The following is a 12,397-nucleotide window of genomic DNA, read 5'->3' on the forward strand; positions in this document are numbered from 1 at the left end:
CTGCAAATCAGTATCCTTTTATGATTAACAAATAATGAAAATTGTCTTTAAGAAAGATCAAAAAGCTACCAATGTTTTTCAAGATTAAAACAGATGCTTTGAATTAAAAGTCCCTTGGTTGCTGGTTTAGATCATCATCAAAAGTAACTGTCTAAATCAATATCCAATGTCAAAAGAGACTACTGATTACCATTTACAATTTGCCACTATATTTGCCATCTAGCACAGAAACATAGCAGACGGAGTAAGAGCAAAATCTGCTCCTCTTCTATTTCTTTTCCTTAGTTATACAGGAAGGCAAATCTCGTTTCCAGCAGTATCAAGTTACTGTTCCTGGCACCTTAACCAATTTGCCAAAAAGTCTTGCAATCCAAGCCCAAGGCCAACACAGCTAGCATTTCTCTTTAAGCTATATGCCTTTGCCATTGGTACATGAAAACTAATTCACCTGAACCTGAAGGCATGGTCATCATTAACTGTATTTTCCAACAGTTACTACCTACGTTCCATTTTTCAGGGACTAGCAAACAGTATCTGGAACACTGTTTACACAACTTCTACTGTATTCCAAATTGGATCACTTTCCCAATGACAAGGAACTTCGAAAGTTCCTTACTCTACTCTACTCAAGTAGACTTACACATGGAGGTGTAGTTTATAGAAAGAGTATTGTAAAACACCTTAGTCTCAAGAACTGCAGTCAGCATTCCTATCAAAAATACTAAATTTTTTCATTCAAAAAGAGAAAAGGCAGTTTGATACTGTATGCTAGAATCATCAATTCCCAAGGATAATAAAGGATGACCTGACATGGAAGCTGACAATGAATGAAAGGCAAAATACAAACTCTTTACAACACCTCTGTGCATACCTATCAAAAGAATTGAATAAATTAATCCTTTTAACATGTTCTTGTGAAGCATCAGAAAAAGCACTACAGAAAAAAATTACCAACTACTCTGGATTGTAAAATAAGTTTCTAAGTTACCAGAACTTATTGCCATGGGTAAAGCTTCTTGGAATATTCATATTTTGTATCACAAGAGGCACTCGTTCCTGTTTACCTGCATAATTTTAACATGCAACTACCAATACTGCTCAGCTCATAATAAAAGCAGAGATTACATTTAACAAATCATGCCCTGTAGACTTAACTGAGTGTTATGCACTCGAATTTTGAGAACAATAAATTACGTAAATAGAGAAGTTGTCCTCCACAACAATTCTACTTGGCAAGGCTCATTTGCTCTGAGTGACAGAAAAAAATTACTTTTAATCTCTGCCAAGAAACTCAGTCGTTTTATTCTCTATCATTCTGTATTTTTTGTCACACTGCAAATAACAGATATACAGTGCTAGATCCTACATATGACACATCTTTATCATGTGCAATCATGACCTGCATAGAAAAGTCCATGAAAGGAATTAAAATTATATATAAAATAAACAAAACAATTAAACTATAGCATACAATGCACAGACAAAAGTAGAACATATAAATGCAGATAATAGTTTAAAAAGTAATAAGCAATGTTAAAATGTACTCAGAGAATTGCACTGACCTACTGTAGTACATCAAAATGTTGAATATGAAGGACGTTGAATATTAAGCCAATTCATATCATGAATTCATAAAGGCTTACTTCAAATATATGTTCTATTATAAAAACATTCTGCATACCTGTTCCATTCTGCAAATAAAACAAATGTCCCAAGCAAATGGCAGTACTCATGTCTAATATAACACCAATGCTTAAAGATATTAGAAAAAAGGAAAGTTCTAATTACAGAAAAGAAAAAGAAGGGCCCATTTCAGTATATGTTAGTCCTAAGTTAGCAACAGAGCCAGATATAAGACAAAAACCCATTTCTGTATTTGAGATCACAGGCCTTGAAACAGAGTTTAGACTAGCTAAAGAGGAGGACAAATATGAACAAGCAGACTGAAGTATTTTGGTGGGATTAAGCTAACTGAGTAATAATCTGTCAGGACAGAAAGCAATACAGCCTCTGTAAAAGGATGGTTATTTGTCATTCAAGGTATAACATAGCTGGAGTGACCAACAGGTAAACTGAAGAACCAAAAAAACTAATAGCATGCAAAAAAACTCCAGTAAGAGAAACTAAACATAATAACATGGTACAGCTAATTAAATAAACCCAGAAAAAGCTCACACAGAAGTTAGAAAGCATGATACATAGTAATATAAAGAACTGGGCCTGTTTCTTTAGAATTCTTTAGAATTCTTTTTAGAATTGGGCCATGGATCTTTAGCTTAACTTCAAGAATGCTTCCCTGGTAAGTATTTATCTTATATGCAGTTTTTGCTTAGGCTGATCAACAGCATCTTGTAACCTTGGAATGCCTTCTGCTTCTCTGTGACTCTGTTACTGAAAGACATTGAGCGGAGTAAGCAAAACTCTCACACCATTTTGTCACAAATACAGAATGCCACAGAAGGAGGACTTTGCATTGAAGCACATAAAAACACATGTAATATATGGCAAGCAGTCTCAATGGATTAAAAGTGTTTTGAAGCAGGTAATTGTTATTTTATCTTTATGTAACTTTCCACATGATGTCCACTGCTAGTGACGAACATGGGATTTCCTTTCTGGTTAGAGATGATGCTACGACGAATAGAAGATCACATATGAATACAGGCACCAGGTCTGGAGGATTCGAACAAAAAATAGTTCCTCAGATGTGTGTTACAAGCCCACACAGCTGATTCATATATTGCAGACACTGACATTCCCCAAATAGAAAGCAGAAGTTGCCTGGATTCTATTGACTTGAATTGTACATGACTATTTAAGACTCCTGACTGATTCATTAAAAACATTCTTACAAAGTTACAGATACGTAAGATAATATCTAACAGGAAACTGGATTACTCTTGATAATTGATAAGTAACAATCAAGCAGTAATTTTCCACTCCTGCACAACCACAATTTCTCACTCTTGATAGACAATGCAATGGTCTGATCAGCAAGGAAAGATCTACTTTACAGAGGTATCGAGGAGATGAAGTATGAAGGAAGAATAAATACACACATTATAAAAATAATTAATATAGTAAAAACAAAATGAGAACAATTTCTACACGAGAATAGACTTGCCTTTATGATTGACTTAAAATACATGACATGTAGAAAAAATAAAGATTCAGAAAATATCAAATCCAAAGAGACCAACATCCCACAAGTGCTTTCTGTACTTTCTAAGTATACCTATAGTACTGTTAGCACCCGCACCATGTATTTGTACAAAAAGAAGAGACTTTTTTGAGGGAGGCACAAAATGTTGAGATCTAGGCTGTTCATATGTCAATGTGCTTTCTATAAGAACTATACATTTCTAGTCTGACAGCAGTTTCACACTAGCAACCTGAAGAACACCTGCAGCACTCCTTCCTACAACTGGGACATTAAAAATATGCAGATTTAGAATTCAGTTTCTCTCAAAGGTCTGCACAATTATGGCAGCAACAGTTGCAGTTGGTAATTTCCATGAATCAGAAAATTCCATGTAAGCCCATTTGATTCCTAACAATACATAATTAACATACTCACTTAGATATAATTAACTTTAAGTATTCCTTTACAGAACAAGTATTTTCAATTTAACCAACCACAGCAGTTACAATTTGGTATTTAGGAATGCTCAAATGAAGCCCACTTTAAAGCATTCCTGTTTAAGCATTTAATATGAAATACTAAAATGAAAGACAGTCAACTTAGTTCGCCTTGCTTTTCCTCTATTGTGCTCCTATACCTGGACAATGTTCAAATAAGTCTGCATTGTTCATCTTTATTCAGCGACCTCTGGTAATCAATCTTCAGAAAGAACAGTTATTCAGATGTAAATCAGAACCTAGTCACTACCTCTCCCACTTACTGAACCGGATTCACAAGCCTGACCTGTCTTTAATCATCAGATAGCCAATGGTCTGAGAAGGATTGTTTCCCAGTATTGACTGAAAACGAAGTAGTGGGAGTACTCCCCTCAAAAACTCTGAGTCTCCAACTAAGACAGAATTCAGATTTACAGGACAGCACAACTGAGTTCCCACAAAATGGAGAAACAGAGTGTTCATTCTATTTACTCAACATGTGCATTTCTGATTATTTGACAAATAAGGTTGATTAGTGAACAGCTCACCAGGACAAGCAACTTCAGAGGGTATTTCTAGCAGCTCATTATTCATTTTGAATAATGGATTTCCTAAAACATAAAGCAAGAAGAATGAATTGCCTAAAAAATACCCTGTGTATTAAAGGAAAGTATGCTATAAATTGAATGATATACAAAAAGCTACATAATTCATTATCTAACTCAAGTAGATGTGGCAAGTATCTTCCTACATACACCTGAAGCACAGGAGAAACCTTTAAATCACAGAATGGTTGAGGTTGGAACAGACATCTGGAGGCCACCCATCTAGCCACTCTGCTCAAGAAGTATCACCTGGAGCACCCAAAATTACTCAAAACCATTGAACACATAGATGTAGATTCCATAACTGATGGGTCAGCCATCAGGAAAGCCAGGAAAAAATACATCAAATAAATAATTCAGAATTTGAGGGTTATAGTTACAGTTGTAGTTAATTACATTCTATTTATCCTCAGTTAATATTTCAAGTAACAATAGCTTAAAGCCACATAATTCTGCAAGTGGGCTGATTCCTACACCAACAATGCTGAAAGGAAGGTTCCAGACTGTTTCTTTATCAGCAGACTGTTTCAGGCTCAAAAGTCATTAACTCTTTTTCTTCAATCCCCACACGAGACCTGTTACTTTACAGTATACTTTTTCATTAACCCAAAATCTGCAAGTTTTCTGGTTACAAGTTAGTAAAGAATTTCCAAAAAAAATTCAAATAGGAATTTTTAATCAGCATTAGTGATTATTTAAAACTAAACACTAGCTTGCTGTAACAAATGTGAATGGATTTTCAATTCAGTTTTAAAATAATTAGGTTTATACTTAAATATTTCTATCTTGTAATTCAGAAAAGGCTTCTTTCTCTTCCACTACCCAGGTATTTTATCTCTTCGTGATGTTGCTTTGAGTGTAAAATTATTTCTTGAAAGGAAAAGTCTTAAAAGACCATGCATGAACTCTGCATCTTAAGGGTTAAGTAGGGGAACTCCCTGGGCAATTATGGTAACTGAAACAGTCTTTATATTAGGAAGTTTTAATTACAAAATTACACCTTCACATAAGTTTATTTATCTCATAGCAAATCTGAAAAATAAGTGAAACACAACACCTTGATTTCACCTTTTGCGATCTTTTCCTGAAGAACAATAGTAATATTAACAAGGCATACAAGCTTTGCACTTAAGAGGGCAATGTTAGCTGTGTGAACACAGCATTTACCTTGCCTTGTAAAGCTCATCACCAAGTCAGTGACTACAAGTTTGCTTGCACTTTCAGTTACAAGCACCACCACCTAAACAGGCCTTTATATGTGGAAAAAAAGGTAACAGAAATTTCCACAAGAACTTTCATCAGTTCTGTAACACTCTGAAGATCAACCAATGTGTTTAGCAACATACAGAAGTGGCGAATGAGACTGTGAAATCTCCCTATATGAATTTGAAGGCAAAGAAGATTGGTTAAACCACTTTGTCAAAGGCAAGCAATTAAATGTTACTAAGCTTTATCTGTCATAATTGCAAGAAGAATGAAAAGGTGGTTACTCACAGTAACTCGTGGATTTACCTATATTTTAAAAATATCTCCATCTGTGACAATATGACCACACTTTTAAGTCTGAATGGTTTATATGTGCAGTTGGATATATGGTGCTCCTTTCCATACATATGCCAGTTACAGTTGTGAAAATCTTTCAGCTACCCTCTAATTCCTGCGCTTGGAAAAGAAGCTTAATAGATTGATACTGCTGATAGATTTATTTGAACATAATTATCTTTGCTTTAATGCCCTTGAAGTTCAGATAGACAATAGGTAGAAAGAAAGAGATGTATTAAGAAAGGTATTGTTTAGTACTTGTCAACAGATTTTGCTTTTTAATGAAAATGGATCTTGCACACTGCTTGCAGTTCATTATAAAGTAAAATACATTGGTAAAGTTTAACTTCCCTTTATTATGACAATAGCTAATGAATCACAGAATCACAGAATCAATAAGGCTGGAAAAGACCTCAAGGATCATCAAGTCCAACCTGTCACCCAAGATCTCATGACCACCAAACCACGGTACCAAGTGCCACATCCAATCCCCGCTTGAACACCTCCAGGGATGGCGACTCTACCACCCCCCTGGGCAGCACATTCCAACATCTAACAACTGTCTCTGTGAAGAACTTTCTCCTCACCTCCAGCCTATACCTCCCCTGGCACAGCTTGAGACTGTGACCTCTTGTTCTGGTGCTGGTTGCCTGGGAGAAGAGACCAAACCCCTCCTGGCTACAACCTCCCTTCAGGTAGTTGTAGACAGCAATGAGGTCTCCCCTCAGCCTTCTCTTCTCCAGGCTAAACAATCCCAGCTCCTTCAGCCTCTCCTCATAGGGCTTGTGTTTGAGGCCTCTCACCAGCTTCATTGCCCTTCTCTGGACACATTCAAGTATCTCAACATCTTTCCTAAACCGAGGGGCCCAGAACTGGACACAGTACTCAAGGTGTGGCCTAACCAGTGCTGTGTACAGGGGTACAATGACCTCCCTGCTCCTGCTGGCCACACTATTCCTGATGCAGGCCAGGATGCCATTGTCTCTCTTGGCCACCTGGGCACACTGCTGGCTCATGTTCAAGTGGCTGTCAATCAGTACCCCCAGGTCCCTTTCCACCTGGCTGCTCTCCAGCCACTCTGACCCCAGCCTGTAGCTCTGCATGGGGTTGTTGTGGCCAAAGTGCAGCACCCGGCACTTGGATTTGTTGAATGCCATCCTGTTGGACTCTGTCCATCTGTGCAGCCTGTCAAGGTCCCTCTGCAGAGCCCTTCTACCTTCTAACAGATCAACACCTGCTCCCAGCTTGGTGTCATCTGCAAATTTACTGATGATGGACTCAATCCCCTCATCCAGATCATCAGTAAAGATATTGAACAGGATGGGGCCCAGCACTGATCCCTGGGGGACACCACTAGTGACAGGCTGCCAGCTGGCAGTGGCACCATTCACCACCACTCTCTGGGCATGGCCCTCCAGCCAGTTCCTAATCCAGCACAGAGTGCTGGCATCTTAAATCATCTACCCCAGTACTGTTAATTTTGTAGTTTCCTCCAATGATCACTCATTCTTAAAATGGCCAAGGTTTTTTGGTTTTGACAAAAAAAAATTAATATAGAAATATTAAGTTCTAAATTTTGTATTTGGTACTTTATTTTTGACAGGTAACAGAAGCAGTGTATTTTATATTCTTGGTAGTAAGAGCAAAAGCTGGGAAACTAAGCAGAATTGAAGAGTTTCTTTAACTACAATAATCAAATAAATCCTACATGACAGAATCTACTTTCTGTGCAAATGAAGAAAAGCTTTGCATAGACAAAAATGAAAATTATTTCTTATCCTTACAAAGTACATTTAAGAACTCACTATTCACACAAACAGCACAGCAAGCCCTGAATTTACAAAAGAAAAGGATAATGCAAAGGATTAATTATTTCAGTTACATTTTTATATTTTACTTCTTTGTAAGTTTTCTCTTTTTTGGCATATAAAATTCAAATAACAGCACAACTATATTTTCAAATATCTAAAAGAAACCAATGAATCAAGTTTTCCATTTTTTCATTGTCTACTTCTTTGATTTACAGATAAGACCAGCAGCATACTTAATACAACAGAAAGAAAATAGCTGACTATTTCTAGACTTTTTCTCCATTTTCAGCAGCGTTCCATACACGTAAACTCTCCATCTAGTCCTAAAATATCTTTATTTTTAAACAAGCTTAAAATATTAAGTAATATTTTCAGTCAGCTCGTTTACTGAACACTACAGAGGAAACAATCCTTAATGTTTCATGGTAACCATAAAAATTGGGGGTTTTAAAAACCAGCTCAGTAATGTCATCAAAGCATTGCATACCGAGGCAAAAGCCACACCCAATACAGTACTGGAATATGATATTCTGAACTCAAAGCCTAGTGATGGGCCAAAGAAAGAAGCTTAGTATTTCCTGGATAGAAGAGCATCGTAAGACTTTCAGTACCGTGCCATGAGTCACTGCCCTTTGAATACCAATTGGTTGTAGGAAGAAAGCCAGAGACTGAGACAAGCAAAGCTAAAAAGCTAACAATTTTTTCCTTCTCATTCAGGGATTGAAATACGCAATTTGAAACCTGAACAGGGCAAGAAAAGGGTAGAATTTTACATCATGTGACTCCCCAGAAACAGAACAGAAGCCTTTGGCAGCAAGTCATACTGGAGGTCTTTTTAACAGCCAATGTGCAAACTGGCTATATTGATTTCAATAACCACTCAGGCAAGTAGCGCCCTTTTCTGTTAAAGTTACTTTCTGTGGGAGTAAAATTTAAAAAACACATCCAGAGCATACCCTCCCTTCTTCACTGAGCAACATTCAGAATTACTACCAAAACTACAACTGAGGCTATGTTAACTTTTGTTTAGGCTGTAACAGCAGTGCCAGACATAAAAGCAGTGGCCGGAAACACAAACCACCTTCTACCTTAATCTTCATATATATAAGGAGGAGCAATCAGCTCATCCCAATATCCAGATCCTCTGTTTCTGCATCATTTTTATCAGTTTTTACAAAGTTATTATTATGGGGGGAAGTGCATTAGCAATTGTGGAAGCAGTGCTGTCATATAAATAGCTAATAAACAACTTGGTAGAGAAGCTTAATGTTGCATTCGTCGTCTCTAAAACAGTACAGAGTTTAGCATTCTGGTTTTTAATTAAAAACAATCCAATGAAATGTGACAAACCACATCATTTCAGCTCTGCAAGGACAGTACTGTCTATGCAGGAAACAGACTACACTTACTCAAAAAGTATCTTTAATTAAGTCAGTGATACAAAGAAGCAGCAATTTATTACTGGAAAACAACTAAGAGCTCAGCAATTCATTCAGAATGATAGCAGTCTTGGACTATATTAGCTGTGCTCTACAATTAACGAAACAGGCAACAAAATAACACAGCAAGAGAAATGCTGTGCCAAAATCTCCTTTTCACAGTGTCAGCAACATAGGGAGACTACTACAATGCCTAAGGACAGTTGCAGAGCTTGGCACTTCTAGCTGTAAATTTGTCCTTTTTCATACCTGGTAGCTACCTGTGATCTTTCCTTCATCTTCCCAGCTACAGCCTGTACCTGCTGTTACTAAGAGAAACCCACAGTTCTTCTCACTAGATTGTCCAACTCCACCTTTTCTGCCCAGATCTATCTCCAGCAAACACAGACCCATTTGGTCAACGTTACATCAACAGTCACTTCTCACAGTAGTACTCAGGTCTGGAATGTTCCTTAAGAAACCATGATTTTCAGTGTTAACCAAAGCTCCACAGAAGCCCCGGAAAACTCATCAATGAGCATTCTTGCCAATTTTTCAGACTTTAAAATGGAAGGGTGCGGAGGCAGTGAGCAGATCAGAAATCAAGTTAAAATTATATAATCCTGCCAATCGTGGCACCTCTGAAATCCCGTTTTGACAGCCGGCATGGAAAACCAAACTGTAGAATAGACTGTGGCACAACCAAGATTTTCCAAGCATGTCTGACCTCCAGTAGCCAAAAAGGAACTTTTTGTACAAGATGCTGTTCTACTAAGGGATGAACATGAGCATTCTTTTAGGGAATTACAAGTCTCGTGATGACTGAGAGAAGCCAGAATGACAGAAAATTGCTAAGGAGGAAAAATATACATCTGTAAATATAGAGTTGAATCTGCTTTGAATAACACAAAAAGCACAGAATAAAAAAAAAAAAAACATAAGAAATGGACTGTAAGATGATTTCTTTCAGGATTAGCTCATTCAAATTGGACTATGTCAAAATTAACCACATCTGTCTAAATTTTGTCTAAACAAAATTACTAAACTTCACTACTTATTATAGTTGTTTCACCACACATGCATCCAAACTAATCAGACGTCTTAAACAAAGCAGTATAAGGCTCAGAAGAATGGATCATAAAACAAGTAAAATTAGCTTTTCATTTAAAATTTCTTCCTTAGCTTAGTTCAGATCTATTTCCCATCAGGCCATGACGAAGGTATTTTGCCTCCAAAGGTGATGAAGAAATCAACGTCTTCAAATTAAAGCACTTCAAATTAAAAAAAAAAAAAAATCAATAAAGTCACTCTCCATTTTCTTTTCGCCTATTTGTGGGATTTAGGTACTAAATCTAGTAAAAATTTAGGCCTATGTTCATTGGAAAACCTTAACTAACCAACGGTGTTTCTTGCTTAGTAGAAGTTGGCACCAAAAGTCACTTCAAGTAACCAAAAGTATTTGCCAAGCTCAACTTCTTTCTGCAGCTTTTCTTTTCCTTTCTGTTAAACTGCTTTTGAGTTGCCTACACAAGCCTCCATTTGTTTTGCAACTGAAATGCCAACAGCTAATATATATGTAAAGGTAATACCACATTCCACACCCAAAAGCCATCATAAAGAGCATCCCCCATCGACTTATATAAACTTTATGCTGAAGATCTGACCCACAGTGATGGCTTTCCCTCTCGAAAGCATCCAAACCAAAGTTTCTGTGAGTCAGAAATATTTTATTTCATCTAGCGAGGCTTGGGTTTTGGCCATAATTGCAAGAGATCTATTAATGCCTTTCTATTTTTTTTGAGGGTAAGCCAGCCTTACATCAGTAAGGAGAAGCCTCAAATCAGAACACAGCAAAGGACAAGTATAATTCCTACTTATAATTCCTACTACCTGGGGTGGGGGAGGGGGAGGTGTGACAAAACAAACCCCAAGAGAACAGCAGTAAGTGAAAAAATTCATCCACAGGGAAAAAAAAAAAAAAACAAACATACCCACACACAAAAAAATCCACTGAAAAAACAAACCCCCACAAGTGTGCCATAATTTTAGCAAAAGCAGCCACTGCTAAAAATAGAGGCTGTTTTGATTTTTTTTCACCTTAAAGCTCTAGGCACTGAAACCAACAGCTCAATACATTTTTTTCAGCTCTTTTTAAAAATGCTTATTTTTATACCAACTGGTATTTACTGCACTTTTAATACTTCACTCAAACTGAGCAAGAAGTTATAAATTAATCCCATAAAAAGAGGCACAGTGTGCTTTTAATTTCCAGAAAATTCTGTAGCTACATTCCAAAATGATTCTACAGCTTTTTACAAATCCACTAGTGTAAGGATTTTAAATGTAATGAAATTGACAGCCACTAAAGACAGCCAAAGAATGTCAGTTCTTAAAAGCTAAATTTATCCAGTTGTTCAAGATGTAATTAACCTTTCGTGCATTTTGTCTACAAAGATAACTCAATGGTCTTCTTTCTGAAAATGCTGTTAAAAAGAAGCAATTCCTTACTAGGTCACACATCTGAACACAAATGCAATTATCAAAACGTGACCTATTTCTGAAAAGCAAGAAGCAGAACACATTTTAAATGAGATTATAACATTGAAGTTGGATAGAGAAAGAATGAAGTGGGAGATTAGAAGTACTGTTCCTTGGCTATACAGCATTCTGCAGTGGTAAATAATAATTTGAAAATTCTTTCCCCTCTTTAACCATCTCATGATATTCTCTCTGTTGCAGGAAAAATATAATTATTTTCAACGTATAGATTTGCTGCAGAAATAAAATGCAAATAAAATGTCCCACTCACTTCCAAAAAGTTTACATTCATTCATTTGGTGTACCCATCTAATCTATCTCATTCATAAAATTTGACCAGTTCCTGATGCAGGCAACCACATTTTAAATTGCTTTGTAAAGACCCTTCAGAAAAATGCTAGATCCATCTTATAAACACATCTACTGTTGGCATAGTGAGTTTAAAAAAACCAAAACACCTCAGACGTGTACAGTGGGAATACACCATATTACTGAAAAACAGAAACTACTTATATAGCATGCGTGTCCAAACATACATAATAGGAAAACTGATGAATAACATTAGAAGTGGTATCTCCATATCCTTCTTTAATCCTGTAAAAAAAAAGCCTTTAAAAATCAACTGGGAGATAGCCAAGTAACATGTAACCATTAACAAATGTTCTAGTTACTGTTTTGTGTAGTGTTTTACAGGCAACACACTAAAAAAAAGAGAAGGGAGGGATGACGTAAGAAGAGAAGGAAGGAGAGGGGGAAAAGGGGGAGAAACAGGGAAAGGAAGGAGGAGGGGTGACAATCACTGAACCCCAGCAAATGTTTTGGTATTACCAAGTGCTTATACTTTGGTATAACCAAGTGCTGTGTT

General features: G+C 36.8%; 1 protein-coding gene across 1 annotated transcript in view; it reads right to left on the minus strand.

The window, feature by feature from the left end:
• AUH (AU RNA binding methylglutaconyl-CoA hydratase) overlaps window positions 1–12,397 on the minus strand; it is a 99,968-nt gene that overhangs the window by 57,808 nt on the left and 29,763 nt on the right. The gene's annotated exons all lie outside the window — the stretch shown is intronic.

Source organism: Indicator indicator, chromosome Z (genome assembly GCF_027791375.1).
Source record: "Indicator indicator isolate 239-I01 chromosome Z, UM_Iind_1.1, whole genome shotgun sequence".
NCBI lineage: Eukaryota > Metazoa > Chordata > Aves > Piciformes > Indicatoridae > Indicator > Indicator indicator.